The 11,911-nt window shown below is 40.9% G+C and overlaps 7 non-coding genes across 7 annotated transcripts; all 7 read left to right on the top strand.

The window, feature by feature from the left end:
* The first annotated feature begins 350 nt into the window (after positions 1 to 350).
* Positions 351 to 469, top strand: LOC124403481. Its single transcript, XR_006928901.1, has one exon. It is a non-coding gene; the product is annotated as a 5S ribosomal RNA (ribosomal RNA).
* A 1,609-nt stretch (positions 470 to 2,078) lies between these two features.
* On the top strand, positions 2,079 to 2,197 carry LOC124403480. The gene has a single exon (XR_006928900.1). It is a non-coding gene; the product is annotated as a 5S ribosomal RNA (ribosomal RNA).
* A 1,560-nt stretch (positions 2,198 to 3,757) lies between these two features.
* Positions 3,758 to 3,876, top strand: LOC124403479. Its single transcript, XR_006928899.1, has one exon. It is a non-coding gene; the product is annotated as a 5S ribosomal RNA (ribosomal RNA).
* Positions 3,877 to 5,530: 1,654 nt separating this feature from the next.
* LOC124403497 lies at positions 5,531 to 5,649 on the top strand. The gene has a single exon (XR_006928913.1). It is a non-coding gene; the product is annotated as a 5S ribosomal RNA (ribosomal RNA).
* A 1,590-nt stretch (positions 5,650 to 7,239) lies between these two features.
* On the top strand, positions 7,240 to 7,358 carry LOC124403496. The gene has a single exon (XR_006928912.1). It is a non-coding gene; the product is annotated as a 5S ribosomal RNA (ribosomal RNA).
* A 1,611-nt stretch (positions 7,359 to 8,969) lies between these two features.
* LOC124403495 lies at positions 8,970 to 9,088 on the top strand. The gene has a single exon (XR_006928911.1). It is a non-coding gene; the product is annotated as a 5S ribosomal RNA (ribosomal RNA).
* Positions 9,089 to 10,689: 1,601 nt separating this feature from the next.
* On the top strand, positions 10,690 to 10,808 carry LOC124403489. Its single transcript, XR_006928905.1, has one exon. It is a non-coding gene; the product is annotated as a 5S ribosomal RNA (ribosomal RNA).
* The last annotated feature ends 1,103 nt before the right edge of the window (positions 10,809 to 11,911 follow it).

Genomic DNA, 11,911 nt, shown 5'->3' with positions numbered 1-11,911 from the left:
TCTAATTGAATCCTCAGTATGAATAGTTTTTAAGGCGTTGAATATGTCGGCGAGAAATCTATTGTGGAAGTAGTTGTAAATAGACGGTTGATAGTGAGTGTTCGTTCTGTTGAAGCATTGTGATGTGTGATGTGACTTTTTGTGAATCGTTCCTTAACATTAAAGCGTGTGTGTGTGTGTGTCATTGGAATGAAGCAAGAGACCAGGATGCAAATTGTTGCAAAAAAAAATGAAAATGTATTATAAAATAAATAGAAACAAATAAATCCGCCAAATTCGAATTAAATCGATCTGGGAACTTGCTGAGCTACAGCGAAGTTTTAAAAGGGCACTATTCGTGCTTGTCACTCGCTTACGGCCATACCACCCTGAGCACGCCCGATCTCGTCCGATCTCGGAAGCTAAGCAGGGTCGGGCCTGGTTAGTACTTGGATGGGAGACCGCCTGGGAATACCAGGTGCTGTAAGCTTTTTTTTTTTTTTCCCCACCCTTCTCCAGCACCTACAAAGTGGCTGTTCAAACATTTTGAAACACAAAATCCCTTACATTCTGCTCCAATGATTTCTACACAAAACACGAGAGATACGCACATCTGACAATAAATAAATAAACAAACAAAAATAATAAAAAAGGAACAAATCTCTCAACTCCATAAAAAAAAAACAAAAAAAACAATTTTCTTACCACAGGACTCGTTTAATGTCATCTTACTTTCATCCATGCATTGCTTTAGGCATGCAACCAGCTTTCTTTTTATTTCTCACAAGTCACTAGTTCAGTCGTTATGCGTGCCAAGGCTTCGTCATTGGTTGCCACTAATCTTCAAATTTTGCACTTTTAGATATTGTTACTTTTATCATTCTCTTCTAGTAAGTGGCTGCTCCAGCAGTCATATATTACTATTGGATTAAGCACTTTGTTTATTTGTGACGACATCTACCTCGTGGTACCTTGCTCTGACAGTGCCGCGAACCGCTAACTCCACTTGTGCATATCGTTCCAGTGTCAATAGAAACTGTGCTGTTCCACTGTTCCTATGCACTGTTTTACAGGTGACCGTAGAGTCAGTCCTGGCTAAAAACCCTTGCAGTCTCAGTGACTTGCACATGCAATTGGATGTCGCTCATTTCGCCCAATCTTTTGTACCGTGTTTATGTCTTGTAAAACATCTTCCACTAATTCAATGACAGGGTACGAAAAAGTCATTTCAGCGCAGTCCGATGATGCCACAAAAGTCCCTGGACAGCATCCGTACGTACCGCTCCTTTTTGGTGAGCTCCAGGTGGAGTGTAGCGGAGATGGCGTCGTCCGTTGAGCTGTTTCGTAGTTTTCTTGTGACAAAATGTTGTCTTTCTCTTTTGCTATGTTAGTGTTTTGTGGTGAGCCTGGTTTGGCATTCTGTGTGTTTTTACAGTGGTGTTTATCAATAAATTGTTTAATTCATTAAATAATGAATTAAATAATGACAGCGGTTGCTCATTTGAAAACAACCCAATGAAGTTTCAAGTTGAAGCACTGGCGTTGTGCAGTGAATGCTTTTAAAGAGAGAGAGAGAGAGAGAGAGAGAGAGAGAGAGAGAGAGAGAGAGAGAGAGAGAGTGAGTGAGTGAGTGAGTGAGTGCAGGGGACCCTACACTCCAGCTCAGGTGGTGGCGGTATCACGCCCAAATGTAAACCGGATTAGATGCAAGAAGAAGAGAGTGCGCGTGTGCGGCATTTGTAGTTCTAATTGAATCCTCAGTATGAATAGTTTTTAAGGCGTTGAATATGTCGGCGAGAAATCTATTGTGGAAGTAGTTGTAAATAGACGGTTGATAGTGAGTGTTCGTTCTGTTGAAGCATTGTGATGTGTGATGTGACTTTTTGTGAATCGTTCCTTAACATTAAAGCGTGTGTGTGTGTGTGTGTGTCATTGGAATGAAGCAAGAGACCAGGATGCAAATTGTTGCAAAAAAAAATGAAAATGTATTATAAAATAAATAGAAACAAATAAATCCGCCAAATTCCGAATTAAATCGATCTGGGAACTTGCTGAGCTACAGCGAAGTTTTAAAAGGGCACTATTCGTGCTTGTCACTCGCTTACGGCCATACCACCCTGAGCACGCCCGATCTCGTCCGATCTCGGAAGCTAAGCAGGGTCGGGCCTGGTTAGTACTTGGATGGGAGACCGCCTGGGAATACCAGGTGCTGTAAGCTTTTTTTTTTTTTTCTTTTTCCCCCACCCTTCTCCAGCACCTACAAAGTGGCTGTTCAAACATTTTGAAACACAAAATCCCTTACATTCTGCTCCAATGATTTCTACACAAAACACGAGAGATACGCACATCTGACAATAAATAAATAAATAAACAAACAAAAATAATAAAAAAGGAACAAATCTCTCAACTCCATAAAAAAAAAACAAAAAAAACAATTTTCTTACCACAGGACTCGTTTAATGTCATCTTACTTTCATCCATGCATTGCTTTAGGCATGCAACCAGCTTTCTTTTTATTTCTCACAAGTCACTAGTTCAGTACGTTGTACGTGCCAAGGCTTCTCGTCATTGGTTGCCACTAATCTTCAAATTTTGCACTTTTAGATATTGTTACTTTTATCATTCTCTTCTAGTAAGTGGCTGCTCCAGCAGTCATATATTACTATTGGATTAAGCACTTTGTTTATTTGTGACGACATGTACCTCGTGGTACCTTGCTCTGACAGTGCCGCGAACCGTTAACTCCACTTGTGCATATCGTTCCAGTGTCAATAGAAACTGTGCTGTTCCACTGTTCCTATGCACTGTTTTACAGGTGACCGTGAGTCAGTCCTGGCTAAAAACCCTTGCAGTCTCAGTGACTTGCACATGCAATTGGATGTCGCTCATTTCGCCCAATCTTTTGTACCGTGTTTATGTCTTGTAAAACATCTTCCACTAATTCAATGACAGGGTACGAAAAAGTCATTTCAGCGCAGTCCGATGATGCCACAAAAGTCCCTGGACAGCATCCGTACGTACCGCTCCTTTTTGGTGAGCTCCAGGTGGAGTGTAGCGGAGATGGCGTCGTCCGTTGAGCTGTTTCGTAGTTTTCTTGTGACAAAATGTTGTCTTTCTTTGCTATGTTAGTGTTTTGTGGTGAGCCTGGTTTGGCATTCTGTGTGTTTTTACAGTGGTGTTTATCAATAAATTGTTTAATTCATTAAATAATGAATTAAATAATGACAGCGGTTGCTCATTTGAAAACAACCCAATGAAGTTTCAAGTTGAAGCACTGGCGTTGTGCAGTGAATGCTTTTAAAGAGAGAGAGAGAGTGAGTGAGTGGTGAGTGAGTGCAGGGGACCCTACACTCCAGCTCAGGTGGTGGCAGTATCACGCCCAAATGTAAACCGGATTAGATGCAAGAAGAAGAGTGCGCGTGTGCGGCATTTGTAGTTCTAATTGAATCCTCAGTATGAATAGTTTTTAAGGCGTTGAATATGTCGGCGAGAAATCTATTGTGGAAGTAGTTGTAAATAGACGGTTGATAGTGAGTGTTCGTTCTGTTGAAGCATTGTGATGTGACTTTTTGTGAATCGTTCCTTAACATTAAAGCGTGTGTGTGTGTGTGTCATTGAATGAAGCAAGAGACCAGGATGCAAATTGTTGCAAAAAAATGAAAATGTATTATAAAATAAATAGAAACAAATAAATCCGCCAAATTCCGAATTAAATCGATCTGGGAACTTGCTGAGCTACAGCGAAGCCTTTAAAAGGGCACTATTCGTGCTTGTCACTGCTTACGGCCATACCACCCTGAGCACGCCCGATCTCGTCCGATCTCGGAAGCTAAGCAGGGTCGGGCCTGGTTAGTACTTGGATGGGAGACCGCCTGGGAATACCAGGTGCTGTAAGCTTTTTTTTTTCTTTTTCCCCCACCCTTCTCCAGCACCTACAAAGTGGCTGTTCAAACATTTTGAAACACAAAATCCCTTACATTCTGCTCCAATGATTTCTACACAAAACACGAGAGATACGCACATCTGACAATAAATAAATAAATAAACAAACAAAAATAATAAAAAAGGAACAAATCTCTCAACTCCATAAAAAAAAAACAAAAAAAACAATTTTCTTACCACAGGACTCGTTTAATGTCATCTTACTTTCATCCATGCATTGCTTTAGGCATGCAACCAGCTTTCTTTTTATTTCTCACAAGTCACTAGTTCAGTACGTTGTACGTGCCAAGGCTTCTCGTCATTGGTTGCCACTAATCTTCAAATTTTGCACTTTTAGATATTGTTACTTTTATCATTCTCTTCTAGTAAGTGGCTGCTCCAGCAGTCATATATTACTATTGGATTAAGCACTTTGTTTATTTGTGACGACATGTACCTCGTGGTACCTTGCTCTGACAGTGCCGCGAACCGTTAACTCCACTTGTGCATATCGTTCCAGTGTCAATAGAAACTGTGCTGTTCCACTGTTCCTATGCACTGTTTTACAGGTGACCGTGAGTCAGTCCTGGCTAAAAACCCTTGCAGTCTCAGTGACTTGCACATGCAATTGGATGTCGCTCATTTCGCCCAATCTTTTGTACCGTGTTTATGTCTTGTAAAACATCTTCCACTAATTCAATGACAGGGTACGAAAAAGTCATTTCAGCGCAGTCCGATGATGCCACAAAAGTCCCTGGACAGCATCCGTACGTACCGCTCCTTTTTGGTGAGCTCCAGGTGGAGTGTAGCGGAGATGGCGTCGTCCGTTGAGCTGTTTCGTAGTTTTCTTGTGACAAAATGTTGTCTTTCTCTTTTGCTATGTTAGTGTTTTGTGGTGAGCCTGGTTTGGCATTCTGTGTGTTTTTACAGTGGTGTTTATCAATAAATTGTTTAATTCATTAAATAATGAATTAAATAATGACAGCGGTTGCTCATTTGAAAACAACCCAATGAAGTTTCAAGTTGAAGCACTGGCGTTGTGCAGTGAATGCTTTTAAAGAGAGAGAGAGAGAGAGAGAGAGAGAGAGAGAGAGAGAGAGAGAGAGAGTGAGTGAGTGAGTGAGTGAGTGAGTGAGTGAGTGGTGAGTGAGTGAGTGAGTGAGTGAGTGAGTGAGTGCAGGGGACCCTACACTCCAGCTCAGGTGGTGGCGGTATCACGCCCAAATGTAAACCGGATTAGATGCAAGAAGAAGAGAGTGCGCGTGTGCGGCATTTGTAGTTCTAATTGAATCCTCAGTATGAATAGTTTTTAAGGCGTTGAATATGTCGGCGAGAAATCTATTGTGGAAGTAGTTGTAAATAGACGGTTGATAGTGAGTGTTCGTTCTGTTGAAGCATTGTGATGTGTGATGTGACTTTTTGTGAATCGTTCCTTAACATTAAAGCGTGTGTGTGTGTGTCATTGGAATGAAGCAAGAGACCAGGATGCAAATTGTTGCAAAAAAAAATGAAAATGTATTATAAAATAAATAGAAACAAATAAATCCGCCAAATTCCGAATTAAATCGATCTGGGAACTTGCTGAGCTACAGCGAAGCCTTTAAAAGGGCACTATTCGTGCTTGTCACTCGCTTACGGCCATACCACCCTGAGCACGCCCGATCTCGTCCGATCTCGGAAGCTAAGCAGGGTCGGGCCTGGTTAGTACTTGGATGGGAGACCGCCTGGGAATACCAGGTGCTGTAAGCTTTTTTTTTCTTTTTCCCCCACCCTTCTCCAGCACCTACAAAGTGGCTGTTCAAACATTTTGAAACACAAAATCCCTTACATTCTGCTCCAATGATTTCTACACAAAACACGAGAGATACGCACATCTGACAATAAATAAATAAACAAACAAAAATAATAAAAAAGGAACAAATCTCTCAACTCCATAAAAAAAAAAAAAAAAAAAAAAAAAAAAAAAAAAAAAAAAAAAACAAAAAAAACAATTTTCTTACCACAGGACTCGTTTAATGTCATCTTACTTTCATCCATGCATTGCTTTAGGCATGCAACCAGCTTTCTTTTTATTTCTCACAAGTCACTAGTTCAGTCGTTATGCGTGCCAAGGCTTCTCGTCATTGGTTGCCACTAATCTTCAAATTTTGCACTTTTAGATATTGTTACTTTTATCATTCTCTTCTAGTAAGTGGCTGCTCCAGCAGTCATATATTACTATTGGATTAAGCACTTTGTTTATTTGTGACGACATCTACCTCGTGGTACCTTGCTCTGACAGTGCCGCGAACCGCTAACTCCACTTGTGCATATCGTTCCAGTGTCAATAGAAACTGTGCTGTTCCACTGTTCCTATGCACTGTTTTACAGGTGACCGTAGAGTCAGTCCTGGCTAAAAACCCTTGCAGTCTCAGTGACTTGCACATGCAATTGGATGTCGCTCATTTCGCCCAATCTTTTGTACCGTGTTTATGTCTTGTAAAACATCTTCCACTAATTCAATGACAGGGTACGAAAAAGTCATTTCAGCGCAGTCCGATGATGCCACAAAAGTCCCTGGACAGCATCCGTACGTACCGCTCCTTTTTGGTGAGCTCCAGGTGGAGTGTAGCGGAGATGGCGCCGTCTGCTGAGCTGTTTCGTAGTTTTCTTGTGACAAAATGTTGTCTTTCTTTGCTATGTTAGTGTTTTGTGGTGAGCCTGGTTTGGCATTCTGTGTGTTTTTACAGTGGTGTTTATCAATAAATTGTTTAATTCATTAAATAATGAATTAAATAATGACAGCGGTTGCTCATTTGAAAACAACCCAATGAAGTTTCAAGTTGAAGCACTGGCGTTGTGCAGTGAATGCTTTTAAAGAGAGAGAGAGAGTGAGTGAGTGAGTGAGTGCAGGGGACCCTACACTCCAGCTCAGGTGGTGGCGGTATCACGCCCAAATGTAAACCGGATTAGATGCAAGAAGAAGAGAGTGCGCGTGTGCGGCATTTGTAGTTCTAATTGAATCCTCAGTATGAATAGTTTTTAAGGCGTTGAATATGTCGGCGAGAAATCTATTGTGGAAGTAGTTGTAAATAGACGGTTGATAGTGAGTGTTCGTTCTGTTGAAGCATTGTGATGTGACTTTTTGTGAATCGTTCCTTAACATTAAAGCGTGTTTGTGTGTGTGTGTCATTGGAATGAAGCAAGAGACCAGGATGCAAATTGTTGCAAAAAAAAATGAAATTGTATTATAAAATAAATAGAAACAAATAAATCCGCCAAATTCCGAATTAAATCGATCTGGGAAATTGCTGAGCTACAGCGAAGCCTTTAAAAGGGCACTATTCGTGCTTGTCACTCGCTTACGGCCATACCACCCTGAGCACGCCCGATCTCGTCCGATCTCGGAAGCTAAGCAGGGTCGGGCCTGGTTAGTACTTGGATGGGAGACCGCCTGGGAATACCAGGTGCTGTAAGCTTTTTTTTTTTTTTCTTTTTCCCCCACCCTTCTCCAGCACCTACAAAGTGGCTGTTCAAACATTTTGAAACACAAAATCCCTTACATTCTGCTCCAATGATTTCTACACAAAACACGAGAGATACGCACATCTGACAATAAATAAATAAATAAACAAACAAAAATAATAAAAAAGGAACAAATCTCTCAACTCCATAAAAAAACAAAAAACAATTTTCTTACCACAGGACTCGTTTAATGTCATCTTACTTTCATCCATGCATTGCTTTAGGCATGCAACCAGCTTTCTTTTTATTTCTCACAAGTCACTAGTTCAGTACGTTGTACGTGCCAAGGCTTCTCGTCATTGGTTGCCACTAATCTTCAAATTTTGCACTTTTAGATATTGTTACTTTTATCATTCTCTTCTAGTAAGTGGCTGCTCCAGCAGTCATATATTACTATTGGATTAAGCACTTTGTTTATTTGTGACGACATGTACCTCGTGGTACCTTGCTCTGACAGTGCCGCGAACCGTTAACTCCACTTGTGCATATCGTTCCAGTGTCAATAGAAACTGTGCTGTTCCACTGTTCCTATGCACTGTTTTACAGGTGACCGTAGAGTCAGTCCTGGCTAAAAACCCTTGCAGTCTCAGTGACTTGCACATGCAATTGGATGTCGCTCATTTCGCCCAATCTTTTGTACCGTGTTTATGTCTTGTAAAACATCTTCCACTAATTCAATGACAGGGTACGAAAAAGTCATTTCAGCGCAGTCCGATGATGCCACAAAAGTCCCTGGACAGCATCCGTACGTACCGCTCCTTTTTGGTGAGCTCCAGGTGGAGTGTAGCGGAGATGGCGTCGTCCGTTGAGCTGTTTCGTAGTTTTCTTGTGACAAAATGTTGTCTTTCTCTTTTGCTATGTTAGTGTTTTGTGGTGAGCCTGGTTTGGCATTCTGTGTGTTTTTACAGTGGTGTTTATCAATAAATTGTTTAATTCATTAAATAATGAATTAAATAATGACAGCGGTTGCTCATTTGAAAACAACCCAATGAAGTTTCAAGTTGAAGCACTGGCGTTGTGCAGTGAATGCTTTTAAAGAGAGAGAGAGAGAGAGAGAGAGAGAGAGAGAGAGAGAGAGAGAGAGAGAGAGAGAGTGAGTGAGTGAGTGAGTGAGTGCAGGGGACCCTACACTCCAGCTCAGGTGGTGGCGGTATCACGCCCAAATGTAAACCGGATTAGATGCAAGAAGAAGAGTGTGCGGCATTTGTAGTTATAATTGAATCCTCAGTATGAATAGTTTTTAAGGCGTTGAATATGTCGGCGAGAAATCTATTGTGGAAGTAGTTGTAAATAGACGGTTGATAGTGAGTGTTCGTTCTGTTGAAGCATTGTGATGTGTGATGTGACTTTTTGTGAATCGTTCCTTAACATTAAAGCGTGTGTGTGTGTGTGTGTCATTGGAATGAAGCAAGAGACCAGGATGCAAATTGTTGCAAAAAAAAATGAAAATGTATTATAAAATAAATAGAAACAAATAAATCCGCCAAATTCCGAATTAAATCGATCTGGGAACTTGCTGAGCTACAGCGAAGCCTTTAAAAGGGCACTATTCGTGCTTGTCACTCGCTTACGGCCATACCACCCTGAGCACGCCCGATCTCGTCCGATCTCGGAAGCTAAGCAGGGTCGGGCCTGGTTAGTACTTGGATGGGAGACCGCCTGGGAATACCAGGTGCTGTAAGCTTTTTTTTTTTTTTTTTTTTTTTTTTTTTTTTTTTTTCTTTTTCCCCCACCCTTCTCCAGCACCTACAAAGTGGCTGTTCAAACATTTTGAAACACAAAATCCCTTACATTCTGCTCCAATGATTTCTACACAAAACACGAGAGATACGCACATCTGACAATAAATAAATAAATAAATAAATAAATAAACAAACAAAAATAATAAAAAAGGAACAAATCTCTCAACTCCATAAAAAAAAAACAAAAAAAACAATTTTCTTACCACAGGACTCGTTTAATGTCATCTTACTTTCATCCATGCATTGCTTTAGGCATGCAACCAGCTTTCTTTTTATTTCTCACAAGTCACTAGTTCAGTCGTTATGCGTGCCAAGGCTTCTCGTCATTGGTTGCCACTAATCTTCAAATTTTGCACTTTTAGATATTGTTACTTTTATCATTCTCTTCTAGTAAGTGGCTGCTCCAGCAGTCATATATTACTATTGGATTAAGCACTTTGTTTATTTGTGACGACATCTACCTCGTGGTACCTTGCTCTGACAGTGCCGCGAACCGTTAACTCCACTTGTGCATATCGTTCCAGTGTCAATAGAAACTGTGCTGTTCCACTGTTCCTATGCACTGTTTTACAGGTGACCGTGAGTCAGTCCTGGCTAAAAACCCTTGCAGTCTCAGTGACTTGCACATGCAATTGGATGTCGCTCATTTCGCCCAATCTTTTGTACCGTGTTTATGTCTTGTAAAACATCTTCCACTAATTCAATGACAGGGTACGAAAAAGTCATTTCAGCGCAGTCCGATGATGCCACAAAAGTCCCTGGACAGCATCCGTACGTACCGCTCCTTTTTGGTGAGCTCCAGGTGGAGTGTAGCGGAGATGGCGTCGTCCGCTGAGCTGTTTCGTAGTTTTCTTGTGACAAAATGTTGTCTTTCTCTTTTGCTATGTTAGTGTTTTGTGGTGAGCCTGGTTTGGCATTCTGTGTGTTTTTACAGTGGTGTTTATCAATAAATTGTTTAATTCATTAAATAATGAATTAAATAATGACAGCGGTTGCTCATTTGAAAACAACCCAATGAAGTTTCAAGTTGAAGCACTGGCGTTGTGCAGTGAATGCTTTTAAAGAGAGAGAGAGAGTGAGTGAGTGAGTGAGTGCAGGGGACCCTACACTCCAGCTCAGGTGGTGGCGGTATCACGCCCAAATGTAAACCGGATTAGATGCAAGAAGAAGAGAGTGCGCGTGTGTGCGGCATTTGTAGTTATAATTGAATCCTCAGTATGAATAGTTTTTAAGGCGTTGAATATGTCGGCGAGAAATCTATTGTGGAAGTAGTTGTAAATAGACGGTTGATAGTGAGTGTTCGTTCTGTTGAAGCATTGTGATGTGACTTTTTGTGAATCGTTCCTTAACATTAAAGCGTGTGTGTGTGTGTGTCATTGGAATGAAGCAAGAGACCAGGATGCAAATTGTTGCAAAAAAAATGAAAATGTATTATAAAATAAATAGAAACAAATAAATCCGCCAAATTCCGAATTAAATCGATCTGGGAACTTGCTGAGCTACAGCGAAGCCTTTAAAAGGGCACTATTCGTGCTTGTCACTCGCTTACGGCCATACCACCCTGAGCACGCCCGATCTCGTCCGATCTCGGAAGCTAAGCAGGGTCGGGCCTGGTTAGTACTTGGATGGGAGACCGCCTGGGAATACCAGGTGCTGTAAGCTTTTTTTTTTTTTTTTCTTTTTCCCCCACCCTTCTCCAGCACCTACAAAGTGGCTGTTCAAACATTTTGAAACACAAAATCCCTTACATTCTGCTCCAATGATTTCTACACAAAACACGAGAGATACGCACATCTGACAATAAATAAATAAATAAACAAACAAAAATAATAAAAAAGGAACAAATCTCTCAACTCCATAAAAAAAAAACAAAAAAAACAATTTTCTTACCACAGGACTCGTTTAATGTCATCTTACTTTCATCCATGCATTGCTTTAGGCATGCAACCAGCTTTCTTTTTATTTCTCACAAGTCACTAGTTCAGTACGTTGTACGTGCCAAGGCTTCTCGTCATTGGTTGCCACTAATCTTCAAATTTTGCACTTTTAGATATTGTTACTTTTATCATTCTCTTCTAGTAAGTGGCTGCTCCAGCAGTCATATATTACTATTGGATTAAGCACTTTGTTTATTTGTGACGACATGTACCTCGTGGTACCTTGCTCTGACAGTGCCGCGAACCGTTAACTCCACTTGTGCATATCGTTCCAGTGTCAATAGAAACTGTGCTGTTCCACTGTTCCTATGCACTGTTTTACAGGTGACCGTGAGTCAGTCCTGGCTAAAAACCCTTGCAGTCTCAGTGACTTGCACATGCAATTGGATGTCGCTCATTTCGCCCAATCTTTTGTACCGTGTTTATGTCTTGTAAAACATCTTCCACTAATTCAATGACAGGGTACGAAAAAGTCATTTCAGCGCAGTCCGATGATGCCACAAAAGTCCCTGGACAGCATCCGTACGTACCGCTCCTTTTTGGTGAGCTCCAGGTGGAGTGTAGCGGAGATGGCGCCGTCTGCTGAGCTGTTTCGTAGTTTTCTTGTGACAAAATGTTGTCTTTCTTTGCTATGTTAGTGTTTTGTGGTGAGCCTGGTTTGGCATTCTGTGTGTTTTTACAGTGGTGTTTATCAATAAATTGTTTAATTCATTAAATAATGAATTAAATAATGACAGCGGTTGCTCATTTGAAAACAACCCAATGAAGTTTCAAGTTGAAGCACTGGCGTTGTGCAGTGAATGCTTTTAAAGAGAGAGAGAGAGAGAG

The sequence above is a fragment of the Silurus meridionalis genome, chromosome 20 (assembly GCF_014805685.1).
Source record: "Silurus meridionalis isolate SWU-2019-XX chromosome 20, ASM1480568v1, whole genome shotgun sequence".
Taxonomy (NCBI): Eukaryota; Metazoa; Chordata; class Actinopteri; order Siluriformes; family Siluridae; genus Silurus; species Silurus meridionalis.
Note: the sequence above shows the minus strand (reverse complement) of the source record. Positions and strands in the feature narration are given on the sequence as shown.